Source organism: Meles meles, chromosome 13 (genome assembly GCF_922984935.1).
Source record: "Meles meles chromosome 13, mMelMel3.1 paternal haplotype, whole genome shotgun sequence".
NCBI lineage: Eukaryota > Metazoa > Chordata > Mammalia > Carnivora > Mustelidae > Meles > Meles meles.
Window position 1 is genome coordinate 57,569,409 of NC_060078.1, and position 13,344 is coordinate 57,582,752.

A 13,344-nucleotide genomic window follows, 5' to 3' on the forward strand; every position below is an offset into this window, starting at 1 on the left:
CCAGCACCCCCTTGTGAGACAGCTCAGTACTGCTAGCCCAACTGGGGACAGGAGACTTGGGGAGGATCAGCTACTCAGGCTAGGGCCATGACTGGGGTGAGTGACGGATCCAGATCAGAACCAAAGATCGATGACACCAGTTGTCTCAGCCACCAGACAGAACTCCAGAGTGGCCCCAACCACCCCCCACCCCCCGCCCTTCCTGGGATGTCTAGGAACAAACCTTCTGAAGGTTTAAATAGAATGGGTTTGTCACCCTTCAGAGCGGATTGCTTACAAACCAGTTACTGTTTATGGAGCCCTTATGATGTGTCAAAAGCTGGGGACAGATCATTTAGTTCCCACAACCCCTGTCCACCTTCTGCGATGTCACTACTATTATCGTCACTGTACGCATCAAAAAACAGAGGTACAGGAGGATTAAGTAACTTGCTTGAACTTGCTAGTTGTTGCTGGAGCTGCAATTTAAAACCAGGCTATTCTGTTTCAGAGCCCTTTAACTGTGACGAACCAGCTTGAGGGTGGTTAAGAGGGACCTGGTTGAGCAGAATTACTCTTTGAGAAGTTCTGCTTACTCCCAGGCAATCCATCATATGCTTTGCAAGATGCTTTGCGGAGGTAAAGGAACTGGGAGTGGGAGGCTGTCAGCTACAGTGTTCTCGAGGAATCTGAGTGTAAACTTAAGTCGTTGGTTACTTGATTTCCTCTGGTTTTACCCTTGGCTTTCCACTCCCAGCCTAAAAGGACAGAGAAACCAGTTCATGCAATAAGTGAATGTGGGCCCCTTGGACCATGCGTTGTGCTTCGTTAAGGCACTCATTCTGGTGGGGTAGAGACACACTTAGGTGGGGAGCATTATGACCAAGGATGATGAGAGTTCATGGGGAGGAGGAGCAGAAGTGACTTGTTGGTCCAGAGCAGTTCTGTGGTGGTGATGTCAGTTGGATCCTGAGGGAGGTGGAGAAAGGAGAGAATGGGCACTTGATGCTCAGGGTGCCGCCTGTGCAAAGGAAAGGGGATGCGAATAACACGGGTATTTGGAGAGTAACAAGAAGTTCTGTCTGCCCTGAGTTGGCCTTCTTGACTTGAGTGGGCCAGTTTCAGGTCCTGTTACCCTAGGAGGACTAGATTATGAACTCTAGGATATCCCTGGGAATAAAACTGTTTATGACATGTCCAGCCAAATTCTTGCTATTCTGCTGAGTGGAAAAGATGATTTGTTTAACAAATACTCATCAGGTTTCTACTCTAGGTAAGGCAATGCTCTGGGTGTTGTTGACAAGGAATCACAACTTTCTGAGTGATATGGGGCCATGGAAAATAGTTTAGGACTAGGAAGGAAATTAAGAAGGAACACTGTGTCTCTACCACTCTCACTCTCTTTTTTCAAATATTTTATTTATTTGACAGAGAGAAATCACAACTAGGCAGAGAGGCAGGCAGAGAGAGAGGAGGAAGGAGACTCCCCACGGAGCAGAGAGCCCGATGCGGGGCTCGATCCCAGGACCCTGGGATCATGACCTGAGCCAAAGGCAGAGGCTTTAACCCACTGAGCCACCCAGGCACCCCTCTACCACTCTCTTAAGAGAGAAATAATTAGCTTTGAGATTTAAAAAATTAAGGTGTTCCCTATTCACCTCTGTCCCCTATGGGCACAATCTGGCATAATGCTCATGCCCTCTCTCCTTGTTTAGCCAGAACCATCCCATCCGTCTTATGACTTAATCTTCATGATTATCCAGTGAGGTAGCTGGCTTTGGTGGGTCTCTATTTAACAGATGAGGAAACTGAGGCTTGGAGAATCATCTAAGGTTCTATGTTGTCCAATGGTAGAAACTCTAAGTAACAGAATTTACTAGACCATTCCTCAGTTATAGCTCTGGGTAGTCAAGTTGTTCTCAGATCAGAATGAACATAACCATCACCAGGCCCTTCCCTCCACATGGGCACTATGGCATCAGATAACTTAGCCATACAGACCTAGAGGTCAAGGGGCACATAGGCTCTGGGGTCTGGAGTCCATACTGTGTGTCAGAGTTCTCTGTTCTGCTTTTCCTCATGAATTAAATGGGAGCTGACTTTTGGTACCCTGCCCTCCTAATGTCCTAAAAAGTCTTATCTTTGCTCCAGCTGATGCCTAATGCCCATACATTTACTGGTGCTAGTCACAAGGGAAGGATCTGAGGACCCAAAAGTCCAATAACATTCCGATCCTTCTGTGGTTATTGGCTGAAAGTCACAAAAGGAGAGAATTCTCAAGTTGGGGGTTACGGTCAGGGCCCACGCTTCCAAGGGGTACGTTGATAGTCCCTCTGTCCTGAGAACATTTCCTCCTACATCTTCCATACCGTACAGGTAATTATAGTATTATATTGGTGATCAAGTTCTAGAACATAGGTGAGGTTCGGTGGGGTGAGGTCCGGAGCCGATGACCAAGAAAGAATTCTTGAGACATCTTTGGTGTAAAATGGTGGTTTATTAAAACATGGGGACAGGACCCGTGGGCAGGAAGAGCTGCTGCCTGGAGGTTGTGAGGGGTGGCAGCTTTTGTACCATGCGGTTGGGGGAAGGTAAAGGAAAGGGAGGTTTCAATAGAACTTTCATATGCTAAAGAGGACCTGCAAGGTACCAGATTCGGGAGGAGGCTGGCATCGGAGGCAATGCCTGAGTCAGGGTTGTTTTTCCCTTTTAGCAAGCCATTAACGTTAAGATAGTTGGGACATTGTTAAAGAATGTCACATTTGTCCCACCCAGGAGTGGGGGTTGAGGGGGAGATTGCAAGGTGTCAGCCTTTTGCTTCATCCTCAGCCACCCTTCTGTTCCCTCATCGTTGGGAGGATATTGAAACTCAGTAAGATTGTAAAATGTCCTTGCGCAGAGGTTTTGTTTTTGTTTTTTGTTTTTACATATGCCTTGTTCAAACTGTCCATTTTGAAGCTAGGCTAGAGATGACCATGCCCTAATCACTGAGCAGACAGGCTACGTGGAATCCCTGAGTCTGAGACCAGATACCCTACTAGTTATCTGAGGACTTGCAAAGGGTCATGCTGCTAAAACAAGAGACCTGGCAGCAGGAACATGGTCTGAGAGGCTGTGTAATTTAGTGGTTGAGAGCTCAGACTCCAGAGCCTAATTTCCTGGGTTTAAATCTCAGGTTTGTCCCACATTAGCTGCAGAGCTTTGGGTCTCAGCTTCCTCCAGTGCAAGGCAATGGTGCTGTTACCCAGAGTGAGATGGAAAAGGAAAGAAGCCTCAGGTCATTTCAATGCCATGGTAAATAATCATAGGACAGCAAAATGAAAGCAAAGCAGAGCAAAGTTTTATTGAAGTCCACATTAAGGGAGGAGTGGGCCAATTAAGACAGACAAGGGCCCAGGAAACTCCAGGGTGTGGGCTTATACTAATATTTTCTTTTGGGTGGATCCTAGGGTCACAACCTCTGAGCCACAGGCCTGGATTCCATAATAATTAGCCAACAACCTGTGTCCTTTTCCAAGAGGTATTCAAAATACCTGCAGGGAGTAGGAAACCCAACATTATTTCTATTCTAGGGACAGAGGTTAAATAAGAACAAGGTGGAGGTGGGACTTTCTGCACCAGTGCAAGAAGAAGAATTAACTCTTCCTCTCTGGGGATACTGCATCGGCAAACTGACTGCTAGATGGGGGCCTGGGCTGGTCCCTCAGCGGTGCTTGGCTGGACGTCAGGAAGTGAGGAGTCCAAGGTCCATCCCCCTGTTGCTCATGCCTAGTTTCCTGCCTACCTGTAGCAATAGATGGCACCTCGTAGGGTTAATGCGAGGGCTGTCTCAGATCAGATAGGTAAAGGGCTTAGCACGCTTCCTGACACATAGCAGGCACTTGTTAAGTGTTAAGTGCTAGTCTTTACTAAAGGGAGGGTCCTTTTGTTCTCTCCCTGGTTTCCCTCTCTTCCTAGGTCCTTGACCCCCCTCCCTAGTTTGCATTTCTTTCTTCTTCTTCTTCTTCTTCTTCTTTTTTTTAAGATTTTATTTATTTATTTGTCAGAGAGAGAGAGAGAACACACACAAGCAGGCAGAGTGGCAGAGTGGCAGGCAGAGGTAGAGAGAGAAACAGGTTCCCCACTGAGCAAGGAATCTGATACGGGACTCGATCCTAGGACCCTAGGATCATGACCTGAGCTGAAGGCAGTGGCTTAACCAACTGAGCCACCCAGGCATCCCTAGTTTGCATTTCTGAAGCCAGCTGCTCCAGCGTCCTTTCTGGCCAGGGGGTGCAAAGATAAAATAGCTTGCCCAGGGGCATACCTTTTTTCTGTATTGTTTACAGCATCACCTTAAACCAATACACCACAGCTCATTTTAATCCATGAACTAAGGGCGCTTTAAACCAGCCATTCCTTATTTATTCTGTTCATTTAAAAAAAAAAAAATCAAGGTCCTTTGGTTTCATGTTCCTTTATTGTATTTTGTAAGGCACTGAGCACATATTGGATACTATGTAAATGTGACATACTCTAACAATAGTAACTGAGACAGATGAGAAACTCAAGGAAGCAAAGTCACCATTTTGAAGTTAGCCTTTTATTGATGAGCTGAGTGATTTGGGAGAGACAATGTGGCTCCAGGGCTAAAGAGCCCACAGGGATTCAGACGGCAAAGGTTTGACCCTCAGTCACAGGAGCAGCTCTGGAGACCCCAGGCCGGCAGCTTCCTTTCTCTTGACCCCACCTTCTCCCCAGGAATACTGGGCTCAATGCCATAAAATCCTCTCCCAGGGATGTTAGGCCAGGGATGCCGTATATGGTTGTGCAGATGGTACCCAGCATAGGGGTGTCCCCCGAGGGAATAATTGGAGGTTGAAATGTAGTCTCTGCTCTGTTCATCAATCTGGGCACCCTGCTCTATCCACCTAGAGGATGAAATGTAGTCTCTGCTCTGTTCATCAATCTGGGCACCCTGCTCTATCCACCTAGAGGAAGGAGCACCTTTTTCTTTCTTTCTTTCTTTTTTTTTTTTTTTTGAAATTTGCACAAAGGTACTGTGTGGGCTATTGGAGGCCCTATATGAAGCAATGTGACCTTGACAGTGCGCAGGGCTTCTCACGTAGAATGAATGAAATTGTTGAACACACAGTTATTGAACACCTACTATGTGCCAGGCACTATTCTAGGGGTTGAGGATATGCAGATAAATATGAATAACCTTTGTCCCTGGGTCCTTTCTTGCCTTCACCAGCCTGTTGTGGCCTACCTTTGATCTTTCAGCAAGTCCTGTAGACTCAGTCTGCAAAATACCTGTCAAACCCACGCACTTTGTTTCATGGCCAGCACTTGGTTTCGTTATTTCTTACCTAGACTGTAGCCACAATGTGCTCCCACTTCTACTGTGGTCCTCCAAACAAAACCAAGAGTGGTCAGATCAAAATGTATATCGATAACATCACTCCCTTGTTTAAACATTTTGGTGGCTATAATTTAATCCAAGGTCCTTCCTGTGACCTCAGGGCTATGCACACCTAGTTCTACTTAGCCCTTCTTCTTCTTCTTTTTTTCTTTTTAAGATTTTATTTATTTGACAGAGAGAGATCACAAGTAGGCAGAGAGGCAGGCAGAGAGAGAGGGAGAAGCAGGCTCCCTGCCGAGCAGAGAGCCCATGACTCCATCCCAGGACCCTGAGATCATAATCTGAGCCGAAGGCAGAGGCTTAACCCACTGAGCTACCCAGGCACCCCTAGTTATCTTCTTGTCATCTGGATCACTAAATCAACATTCTGCCTGAATTCATCAGGGTTCTCCAGAGAATAGGAACCAACAGGATATCTATCAAATAGATAATTTTCTCCTATTTGTGTGTGTGTGTGTGTGTTTATGAGATTTACACACTTTTTCTATCGTGAGGACTTGGTTCATGTGATTGTAGAGAATGAGAAGACTCACAGTCTCTTGCCCTCTGCGAGCTGGAGACCCTGGAAAGCCAATGGTATAATTCTAGTCTGAGTCCAAAGGCCTGAGAACCAGGAGATCCAGTGGTGTGAATCCTAGTCCAAGGGCAGGAGGAGACCAATAGACCAATGTCTCAGTTCAACAGATAAGCAAGAAGGGAATGAATCCTCCCTTCCACTGATTTTTGTTTTATTCAGGGATTCAGCAGATGTGATGATGCCTAACCATACTGGAGAGGGGAATCTACTTTATTGAGTCTACCGATTCAAATGCTCATCTCTACCAGAAACATCCTTGATGACACACCCAGAAATAATGTTTAATCTAGGCACCTTGTGGCACAGTCAAGTTGACACAATTAATCATCATATCAACCCCACAAAACTGATGATTCTGTCCTTCAAACAGCCTAGCTTTATTTTGTATAGCCTGATGCCTTCGGCTGGAACACTTTTCCCCTTGACTATCTCCTTCTCAACCCTCTGGTGCTCAGTGGAATGTTCATTTGCTCAGGCAGGCCATCCTGGACCACCTTGTCAAAGCAGTGTTGTGTTCTCTGCTCACTACCACTCATTGCCAGCATGCTGTGTCACAAAGCAGCCCAGCTCAATTTGTAGGTATGGAGGTCTTTATTTATTTTCTGTCTTATCTGCTAGATTGTAAGCTCCTTCACAGTAAGGACCATGCTTTTTTGTTTTCACTGTATACCCTTCAGCATCTTGCTAGTCCCTTGTGCATAGTAATAAATAACAATAAATACATGCTAAATAAAGTTGTTACAAGGAATTCATCTAATAGGGGAATCATCTCCACCGTACAACGTAGAGATGCATGAGATGATAAAGACAGTTATATGCTGGCAAAACGACTCTCCAAAAAAACCCCCCAAAGGCCATAATTTGTCATTTGCTTATTTGCATGGTGGTTTAAATACTCCAGTCACAGCGGATTTCAAGCTACCAATGGCTTAGAAACTGACTTGTAAAATTCCTTAGTATTTAACAGTTGGCTCTTCAAACCTGGTGTGATCTGGGTCTAGCATGTCACTGGAAAAGAGGCTGGGATGGGAGCAAATGATTACATAATAAAGAGGCAGTAGTTTATCTTGGGGGAGCTCAGTAAAGGCTTCCTGGAGGAGGTGACACCTGATCTGTGTTGTGAAAGATGGGTATGTTGGCTCAGGCCCTATGCTTCCAAACTGGCTAATGTAGCCCTGCCCCCAGTAGCCCACATTCAACCATCCTGACTCCCCTCTGCTTGCCTGGTAGCTATCAGCTGACTCAAACCAATCCTCGGAAAATCCTTCCATGTGTCTGGTGTTATGCTGGGTTTGTTTTTGGTCCAACAGAGGAGAATTAGACAAGGTAGAAATTCGTAAAGGGAGAAAGGGAAGGGTTTTCCAAACAGAGGGACAGCTTTTGCAAAGGTGAGAGAGCAAGTGCAATCCAGCAGTCTAGTAAATCTAGATGTATGTGGGAGGGAGTGGGAGGATATTAGCTCCTGACAGATTTTGTTTGATAGACCAGGAGCGTATGCTAATTTCCACCCTGGGCTGGAGCAGGTGGCAGAGGGGAAGGGAAAGGGACTGTTTGCTTTTCCTGCATAATTCTTATCACAGCTGGTAATTCTGGGTTTTGGTAATTGTGGTTTTTATTATCATTGGTTTTGTTTTCTTGTATGTGATCATTTGATTTCTATCTGTTTCTCTATTTGATTTCTATCTATTTCTCTCTTTCAAGAGAATGTAAACTCCAGAAGGGCAAGGACTGTCTTGCTCGCTAGTATTTTCTCAGCACCCACCCCAATGCCTAGTGTGCATAGACAATAAAAAACATTCTTGTTAAGTGAGTCAATCACCTGGGGAACCTTTAAAATTTGCTTATGCCCACCTACCCTAAATTAAGATGTTATAAATCTTCCTTCTCTAGACCTCCCAACCACAATATGGGATGGCAATGGTGGGGGAGTAGTGGGGCTAGCATTCTTGTTTTGTAAAAGCTACATAAGGGATTCACCTCCATGCCCCTTCCCAAATCCAATCGAGTGAATCCTTTAAAGAAGATTACCAAAAGTGTGACATGATTAAACTTGCCTTTTACACAAATGGGCCAGATGGCAGTAGGCAGGACTACACAGAGGTGCTGAGGTGCTGAGACCACTAAGGAAGCCAATGCAAGAAATGATGCTAGTCTGAGTTAAATCACTGGCAGTGGATGTGAAGACAGAACAGATTCAAGAGATGCTTGGGAGATAGACTCTGTAAGATTCAGTGACCATTTGAGCCTGAGAAGGAAAATACAAAGTAGTAACAGAGAAAGTGAGGGATAAAGATTGTCCAACAGCCTCGAATGGTGCCTAAAGATTAAACTGGAAGACCTGAAAATTCCTCCCGTTAGTTTGGCAATGAGGATTTGATTGGCAAGAAGGGCATTTCCTGGGGGCAGAACCTGCAGGACACGCAGGAAGAAGCGGAGACGAGTTAGATTGCTTTTTTCAAAAAACTTGGCTGTGAAAGGAAAAGGAGGGATGTTGTGACTGAGTCGGACGTGAGGAGGCCAGAGCACGTTTATAGCCGAGAGGAAGCGGGGAGGGTTGGCAGACAGATGCGCAAACGCCTTCCCTTCCTCGCAGTTTTTGCCAGCCCTCCCCCCACGTGACCGGGAAGCAGCACACGTAGCACCGACCTGGAAGGACTACAGTCCCCAGAAGGCCCCGCGGCGCTAGGCGGGGGCGGAGTCGAGGCTTGGCGGCGCCCCAGCGGAAGAGCATGAGCTTCGAGGAGGCGGCGGAAGCAGAGAGCGACGGCGTCCCCGGTAAACGAGCAATCCCGCGTCCTTGTCCCTCCCTTCCTTCGCACCCCCAGTCAGGGCCGGTCGCTTCCACTTCTCCCTGTACACTTTGGACTAGACTTCCTTTCCCTTTTTGTTTTTTACCGGTACTTTTTCCCCTCACGTGATGCGAGGGGCGGGTCCCCGCCTGGGGCGGAGGTTATTGGGAAGCTGCCGCCCTTCGACCCCTGCGGGCTCTGGGTTGCGGGGTTCCTCTGAGCCCCTTTTGGTGTTGTAAGAGTGCGTGCGGCTCTGGGCCCTCTTCCCAAGTACTCTCTGCGGAGAGGACATTTCTGCCCCCGGTTTCAACAGGTACTGAGCGGGTCCTTGGCGGACCCCCCCCTCTCCCTGCCTTTCCTCCTCCCCCTCCCCTCAGTCCGGGGTATGGGGCTGTAGGCCACCGAGGCCGTCCCGAGAAGAGCCCGGGGCAGCCGGCGATTTCCGGGCTGCGAGCTTTTCCAGTGAGTCCGCTTGGCTGGCCGGGGGCCCCGGGCTACGGGCTGTAGGTTGGGCGTGAGCTGTCTGTACTGGAGGATGTACTTCCTGGTTGTCTTGGGCGGCCCTCGGAAAACCCCTAGTCCGATTATTAAAAGTTTTCTTTATCAATAAAGACGCCTGTCAGAGTTGAGAAGGGGAAGGAGGATAGGATTTGGAGTCTAATGCCCCAGGAGTCTCAGGTCTGCCACTTGCTGGGCTTGTCACCTTTTGTAGCCCATTTACCGCAGCCTTGGTTTCTGTATCTGAAAAAAGGGGATGATAGTTTTTGGCTTGCCTGTTTCCCGCTGTTTCGGGGGTTCGACAGAAGTGATATATGTGAGAAAGCATGTATCAGATGTAGCCTCGATAACCTTTCTTCAGTGTAGGGCAGTTGTATTTTAAAACCACATTTACGTCTTTATGAACTCAATTATAAGTATGATCACACTCTTTGTGAAAATCAAATGAGTTAATAGGTGGAAGTGTGTTTGGAAAGGAGTACAAGCCATACAAACATTCTTAAGCCATGTTTCTGTTGAAGAGGCGACATTAAGGCCCTAGCACCTGTGGAGTCATTTTTTTTTTCCTTAAGATTTTGTTTATTTATTTGACAGAGAGACACACAGCCAGAGAGGGAGCACAAGAAGGGGGAGTGGGAGAGGGAGAAGCAGGGTCCCGGCAGAGCAGGACACCTGATGTCAGGAAGGTCAATGCCGGGCTCCATCCCAGGACTCGGGGATCATGACCTGAGCTGAAGGCAGATGCTTAAGGACTGAGCCACCCAGGTGCCCCCGTGGAGTCAGTTTTAAACTTCATCTGGATTTTAAGGTCCCCCAGAATTTGGACACTTCCCTTCCCCCAACACGCCCAACTGTCTACCCCTTTTGCTCTCTCATAACCTTCATTCATTACACAAGTACAAATATCTCAGCACTTAATGTTCCTCTTTTTGTGGTGCTGACCTAATACCTGTTTCTAGCTGGTCTTGTGTTTTCTTCCCCCCGCCCTTTTCAGATACTACTGGTCCTAAATCTAGCTCTAATGCTAATACAGTGCCACTAACCTTGTGTACATACTTGCTGAAATATTGGGGTTATCTTCACCTATCCTAGGTATATGTGCTAGAACTCTTGTTTCCTCATAGTTAGGATTCAGAATATAATTAGCCCCTATCCCAGTCTTCTCGTAATTAAGATCTGAGACTCTAAGCAGGTGGCTTTTTGTCTTATTTTTCCCTTAGAGAGAATGGGGATTTTACAATCAACTTTTTCTGGGTTTGGAGGTGTAGTAATTAGGTAGTCCTGTATTTACACTGAAATCATTAGTTGAAAAATACTTGAATGCGGTTCAGAAACCAGGATGGCAGTACAGTGCATTAGTTGAATGTACAAAGTTGAACAAATTGAGTTCAAATCCTGGTGCTGTGACTTCTTTGACTTTTGGCAAATTAGCTGACCTCTAAGCCTGTTTACTAGTCTCTAAACTAGATGTAATAACATTTACCTCACAAGATGTCTATAAGGATTAAATGAGATGTGAGTATAAGGACCTTAGTAGTGCCTGGAACAGTTACTCATTATCTTATTGCTGTTGTAATTGTTGACTGTGAGGATGATCAAAATGATAATTTTAGATAATGTATTTCTTGAGATTCTCTCTTTCTCCCCCCATAAAATGGGGTAGCTATTTGTAACCCAAAAATACTGTAAGTAGAAGTACCCAGATTGCAGGGTGGTTTTTTTTTTTTTTAATCATTTGCACCTTATATAAAGATTATATTATGCCATTTTTTTATTTTTAGAGGTTTCCAGATGCTGTTGTGAAAAGGTTGTTTTTGGGTGTGCTTTGAACTGGTGCTTTATTCGTAACCTGTAGTGAGAATGGGGTTTTCTGTCTGCACATTGTAACTTGTAGTAGGACAATTATCTATGTTTATGATTTATATTGCCTATCAACTAGGACAGAATTTTTTTTTTTTTCAAAGATTTTATTTATTTATTTGAGAGAGAGACAGTGAGAGAGAGCATGAGCAAGGAGAAGGTCAGAGGGAGAAGCAGACTCCCCGCGGAGCCGGGAGCCCGACGCGGGACTCGATCCCGAGACTCCGGGATCATGACCTGAGCCGAAGGCAGTCGTCCAACCAGCTGAGCCACCCAGGCGTCCCTAGGACAGAATTTTGTAGAGCATTTTTGACAGAATTTTGTAGAGCATTTTGTCCTTCCCCACACCCCTGCCTTTTTTTTTTTTAAGTCAGACTATTCAATTCTAAAAGTTAGCTTAGTGGGTAGGTTCCAGAAGGCTTGGTGACCTCATTTTTTGAAGGTGAGAACTCTTAGTGACGTTGGTGTATGTGCATTTGCAAGGAAGTGAGGGTTTAGAGAAACCAAGAAGAAAAGTGAAGAAAAATCTAATAGCGAAAACTGATTTGTTGGTCAAAGCAAAATCTTAAGGTTAAGAATTGAAGTGTTTATTTTTAATTCCTGCAAATAGGTGTTGACTACAAGAAATCTGCAGGCTCAGAAACTTAGGAAATGTGTTCTTTACTCTCTTAGATGTGGTATCCTCTGGCTCCACCTTGCCAATTTCATTCTTTTATTTAAAAAAATTTTTTTTTATTTATTTATTTGTGTGAGAGAGAATCTTAAGCAATCTCCACCATGCTTAGCTCAGAGCCTGATGTGGGATTCCATCTCACAACCCTGAAATCACGACCTGAGCTGAAACCAAGAGTAAGATGCTTAACCAACTGCCACACAGGCACCTCTTATTCTTACTTTTAATTATGAATCAGCAATATAACTATTTTTTCACTATAGACTTTTATACAAAACTATGACACTAGTCACTTCCATTAAAATTTACTTTGTGTCCTGTAATGTGTTATTTTCCCCTTTGTTGTAAACACTTTTGTTCATTGACTTCTTTTACTTAGAGAAGTTTTGGAAGGTAGACTCATTCTCAGCTATAGCATCTGTTTGTAGTGTAGTATGCTAGTTAATAATGTATGATAGTTAGTATGTAGTATGCTCAGTTAGTAATGACTGCGCTGAGTAGTTCTGAATAAAAACATTTTGTTGATTGTCCTCTGTCCCTAAGACACAATCTAGAGACACTATCTGGTATTGTAGAAATAGCCTAAGCTTTGGAGTTAGATCAAGTTTTGAATCCAGCCTCTACTACTTAATAGTAATTTATGACTTCGGTTTACTGTCATTCCGAGTTCATTTTCTTATCATCTTTCAAACAGGAATAGTTATACCAGCCCCACATGACTGAAAAGATTAGAGATTATTTGGACCAGGCACATACCAACCAGGGTTGGCAAAAGGTAGATTATGTTACTAGTATTTCTTTAAAAATTGTTACTACATTTTCCTGATAGTCATTGATTTTGGTAATACATCTATATTCATTCCCTTAATGCTTCACATGATTAGTGTATTTTTGTTGTTGTTAGCCAAGGTTAAGGTTGTTGATTGTGACTATGGAACCTTGAAACACAGCAAAGCTAATTGGCCAGCATGTCTGAATCTGTGACCCTGTCCTCATTAGCTCCATAAGCTAACTACTCACAAAATAGCTCACCAGAACGAATGATAAAACTGGTATGTTGTTGATTCAGTACTCAAGCACTCATGAGACATAATAGAATTACATGAATTAGTGCCAGAAGTAAAAGTATAGACTTTTAATTATAACCCTGTATAAATATAAGCGTAGCTCTCACACTTTGTATAAAACTGGGGGCGTATAGGATGATCTTTGACGACCACTACTCATAGAAGAAGTGAGAAGAAATGGAATTAGGTTATTTATATCTTGAAAGAGAACCCTCCTTCTATGCCACCCACCAGAAAATGTGTTCTTAGCTAGTGGAGAAAACATTTAGAGTTCCCTGTTAATGAGCCCAGCAGGATGGATGAAGCCCGTGTAACTTGTAAGAGTTTATTGAATTACAGAGAAATTCCAGTTGTCAGAGCTTTAGATAGAAGAGAAGTTATAGGGTGTTACTCAGCAAGCTATAAGCCTGCATTTGAAGAGGGTTTTCTCCTCTCACAATAAAACATAGACCAGTTGCTCCCAGTCTGTGGTGTGCATTTTTCACCTGTCTTATGCT

General features: G+C 44.7%; 1 protein-coding gene across 10 annotated transcripts in view; it reads left to right on the forward strand.

The window, feature by feature from the left end:
- Window positions 1–8,664: 8,664 nt before the first annotated feature.
- Window positions 8,665–13,344, forward strand: part of R3HCC1L (R3H domain and coiled-coil containing 1 like) — an 89,656-nt gene continuing 84,976 nt past the window's right edge. For 6 of the 10 annotated variants that reach the window (XM_046027673.1, XM_046027672.1, XM_046027674.1 and 3 more), the window contains exon 1: window positions 8,865–9,062. The gene's annotated coding sequence lies outside the window, so the exon portion shown is untranslated. The other 4 variants (XM_046027675.1, XM_046027669.1, XM_046027670.1 and 1 more) reach the window with 3 other exon arrangements.